Source organism: Dermacentor andersoni, chromosome 6, assembly GCF_023375885.2.
Source record: "Dermacentor andersoni chromosome 6, qqDerAnde1_hic_scaffold, whole genome shotgun sequence".
In the NCBI taxonomy this organism is placed as follows: domain Eukaryota; kingdom Metazoa; phylum Arthropoda; class Arachnida; order Ixodida; family Ixodidae; genus Dermacentor; species Dermacentor andersoni.
This window is the reverse complement of record NC_092819.1, coordinates 91,856,319-91,861,308: the sequence shown is the minus strand read 5'-3', so window position 1 is coordinate 91,861,308 and position 4,990 is coordinate 91,856,319.

Genomic DNA, 4,990 nt, shown 5'->3' with positions numbered 1-4,990 from the left:
GCCGAAATGGCTGGATCATAGAATACTTTCTGGAACAAAGATTCTTGAATAACGGCCCCGCGCATCGGCGGCTCACAAAGCAACCCGGGCGTTACTTCAGTTTATGAAATCGACTGGCTTGAGTGACCAACCATAGACGTGATAAGCAGCCCCATGTGTTCACACTGCGAATGCTTCCCTCCCTCTCCTTTGTTTCTATTCACCCCTCAACTCCCTTCTCCCCGCGTAGGGTAGCAAACCGTACACAGGTCTTGCTGACCTGCCTACGTTTCCTATCCCTCCCCCTTCCCTCCCCCTCCTCCTCTGTCATTCGTCGGTTTCACCTTCCACATGTGCCATGCACTTCAGCGCAAGCAGTCCATATACTTGCTCATTTGATGCGGCGTCTAGCCGCGCGTAACCAGTTTTTCACTTTCATAAAATGAATGAAGGAGCATTCTCCACGGTTTTCTCTCGTTTGATACTCGGAGAGACATAGCTTGAGAATGCGGCATAACGTAGTGTATTGGATTGTGTACCCGGAAGAAACAAGCGCTTGGCAAAATTGAAAGCCGTATTACTCGGTGAAGGCTTATTTCCGCTGTAAATGCTTCAAAAAGGAAAAAAAAGAAAACAGACGCACACACACACACACACACACAAAAGAACGCAACAGGAGCCCTGACTCGTAGGTGAAACGCGCGAAGTATGTCGCGTGGTCAACAAAGTGCGATCGAAATTGGTTAGAAGTGAAAAAGTATATGTAACTTATCCAAGATCATTTTTGGGGATTCCCTTTAGATTATGACACGACATCTTTAAATGGCTCGAGGTAGTAGTAATTCTGTGAATATAAATTGGACTGATTAATGTTTTAGCCTGAAAAGCCAGGCGATCGATTTCAGTGGAAGACACCTTTTTTTAAGTTCATCGTGCGAGAGTTCGCAGCCGTTTCAAAATTAGCGAAGTATCTAGTCCGCTAATCCCTGAGGCGTAATGAATTTATTTTATTGAGAACAACAAAACTGATATCACGATGAGCGCGACTCTTTCGTCTCTAGCGAACGCCCATAAAGGATGCATCAGTTTCCGTCTCACCGCCGGGCGATCATAAAGTGAGTCAATATGCGGCTTGATAAACGACGCTGGCACGTAAGGTGTTTATGACATTCCAGCTTCCTCACCTCAGAGTGTAGAATGACTTTAAATATTTCGTAGCAGTCATATGCCAGCTAGGGCACGCTACACGCTTTAGGTGGCAGACTATGAAGAATCAGCACGCAGGCCGGATCTTCGAATCGTAGCGCGCTGTAACGCGTGGAGAATAGCGAAATTCCGGAGCCAACCCAATAGCCTACGGAGCCGAGTCTACATAAGTGTGCGTTATTGAACAAGGGCTGCACTTGAACTGTGATTACTCATATTTGTTTACGCTTGTGATTTTGTCTTGCACGCATCTCTATCACGTGTTCTTAACAAAGCACTGCGATTTCTTATGGTCCTGCAGAAATCACTCCACCTCCAGGATGGGTTAACAGAAAATAGTTGTTTGTAGTCACGGGGCATCACATCACATCACACCACATAACAAACAAACAAACAAACAAACAAACAAACAAACAAACATACATACATACATACATACATACATACATACATACATACATACATACATACACACATACATACATACATACATACATACATACATACATACATACATACATACATACATACATACATACATACACACACACACACACACACACACATACATACATACATACATACATACATACATACATACATACATACATACATACATACATACATACATACATACATACATACATACATACATACATACATACATACATACATACACGTGCCGTCCTGTTTGCCAATGTTGAGTATCATCGCTTCCTTAGTGCACCACCCGACTGTTTCAATCTCGGTTCTCACGCAACAACCGCGTTCCATTCATTTCGCGCCTGGATGACCGCAACATGAGCTCGGGGAAGCTCCGTCTCTCCGCCGTCTTACGAATGCCTCGTACGCACCACTTCTAAGATGTTCCTAGCTGTGAGCACACGTGCGTAATCTGTTTATGCTCGCGCGTTCTGCACGAAGCTGCATTGCAGACGCGTGTATTCTGTGGGAGAAAGAGGATTACTAACGCACGGATGGACGGCCCAGCCAACGCACGGCGTACGGTATAACGGCGTGCGCATAATGCAGGCGACAGCTTCTTGCGCGACGAAACTCGCGAAAACATCTCACTGAAGTGGGCATGCTGCATTAAAGAGGTGGAGGTGCAGCATCTCCTTTTTTTTCTTAGTTTTTTTTGTTGTTGTTGTTGTTCGAATGAATCTTATTAGGTCCTGTCGATATACGCCAGCAAATTACCGGAGCTTTATGTCTGCAATTCTCGATCACCATGAATATTCTCAAAACTATGTGCATACGCTTTAAAGATTCGAAGATTACATGGTATCATGTGTTCCTTAATTATATTTTATTTATAGTAATATAGATGGAATAGCGGAGGCACTCTTTACTTCAGTACCTACGCAGCCCCTCAACTCGTGTACAACAGAACAGAACAAAGTCACTGATTGTCTTCCACTAAATATATTTTGTCTAATACAAGCGTTTAAAATGTCCACCAAGGGTGGTATAACGTAAAACTATTCCTATATGTTTTTATTCCAATCTCTTGACGTCAAATTCGCGTGACCACCGACGCAAGAGCATCGGGCACTCACCCGCAGGGTTGTCTTAAATAAACCAATCAAACGCTCTCCTCGTTCATCGGACGTCACTTTTGTTTCCTTGTAGAACGAATAACATTGCCTACACTGAGCGGCTTGTTTTATTTGATTGGCTCACAAGAGGCGAAGAGCACGCTAAAGTGGAGAGGGATTTGGTGGGGCCGAGCCAGTGCACTGAATGTCGATAACCGGATGAAGAGGGTTGTGCCGGCGTCTGCGATTGTTCCGCTTTCTGTTACTTAGTTTGCGGTGGCTAGTCGACAATCGCGGCGGCATGCAACGGAAGCTTAAGAATGACGCTAAAACGAATCCTCGGCAAAGAAGAGTTGGCCGAACGAGGTCGTAAACGCCCCGAAAGTTCTCCAAAACGTTCCACGGCCACGCAAAAGTTTTATTCCACGCAAATAAACCCATGCTCTCCGGGAGGTGCGAGCAGCCAGTGCCTGAGCGATAGGCGGCAGCTATCTTTTATTCCTTTCGGAACGGGGCAGCCTGCGGCTATTCAGAAGAAAATTCAGCTTTGTTCGGCATAGTAATGCATCTTTAACGCGTACACGTCACTTTGACGCCGTGAGTTCTTGCGGTTTTGTGACGTCCCGTGACAGGCAGGTGAAGTGGACGCACCACGAAAACTTTTGACCAATAGCCGAGTGTTAATGGCGAAAAGGCGTCGAATGAGAAATAACAACTTTTCTTTTGTTCGGTCAAATTATGCGTAATCAGTGTGTACACGTCATATCAAATGGGGAGCTATCACGGTTTTCGTGACATCACGTGACAGACTGGCGAAGTGTGTGGGGGGGGGGGGGGGGGGTCCAAAGAAGTTTTTGACCAATCGCGGAGGGGTGATTGCAGAATAGGAATAGAAAAATTTGGAATAGTTTTACGTTATAGCGCCCCAAGGTTATGAAGTGCGTCAGTAATCTCTAAACCCACCCTTTCTCTTCTCTGGCAAGTCCCAGTAGTAGATTATTGCCTTAGTGTTCGTTTTATTCTCGCCTCAATGTCTATTCTTTTTTCCTTTTGAAAATAAAGTTTCGTTGCAGTCAGCCTTTTTTTTTCTTTTTACTTTTCCTTTTTCGCAGCTACCTTCAAAGACAAAGTTCGTTAAGTAAACTTGCTATAATCTAAAAAACACTGTGCAAGGTGATTGCGATGACGTGTACAAGCCTTCGAATAAGACAGTATGGCATTCGTCGGAAAACTAACAGAAATACCTTCTTATGCGGTAAACGAAGCTAACAATTCAAAATTAGGAATACGAAGGCGAAATTGCAAGGAATTTCTAGCACCTTATACCTAACCGGGGAAGGTGCGTACCAATTAGATTTTGCATGCGCTGTCACGTTCACTTCGTTGCCTTGCTTTTGCCTTCCTTTGATACTTTGATGCGTGGATGCTTTATAACTTGGAATTAAGAATTACGAGGCGTTTTGAAACTTACAGAGCCTGCCTTCTTTTTGACCAGTTGATTAATATGTAAGACCCAGAGGCAAGTTTAGGAAAGCACCTTAATTACGAAACGTGGCAGCTTCGCACAGTTGCCTTCTAATTTACCGGTTTGCACCCTCGGTCTCTGTTACCTTTTCTGTTTTCACTATCGAGGCGTGAATATATTTTTCGAGCTCATTAACGTGGGCCTTTCGTAGCTGATATTTCCTGCGTAGACAGATATGATTACCTTGACGTATGAATTCGAGGAGTGAAAATTTTCACCCGCGCTGTTTCTTGCCGCCTTTAAGACCAGGAATGGAAACAAGAGAACGAGTTTCGGTGCTTATTTTTTTTTTTTCATGCAAGTGGCAATTTCTGCAAAGTGATTGCAGTGAACCTGTTTCGTAATCAAGTTCCCGGACGAACCAAGCTGGGCGTCATGCTCAAAAGTTGTTGCACACATCCAACATGCTAACGTAAATTATTGCAACGTAGCCACGCGTAATGCAGCTGCAATTTTAGGTGATCAGTAGTCTTGGAGAGTCAAGACGAAGGCAGATTACTGGTGGCAAAGCGAGTACTGCCACTTAAGTTGATACGAAGTTGCAACGCTCAAACTATACAAAAGACAGCAAGTGCTCGCATAATGGGGCGCAAGGCATGCCTTCTTTTAGAAGGGCAGGACCTATATCAAAAGTCAGTTTCTAAGGGTAGGTACATTTTCGCAGTTCCATGCTGTAGAAAAAGACGATTTCTCGGTTCTCACATATTTATATAGGAGCTATTTACGTGCACTTTCACCTTAA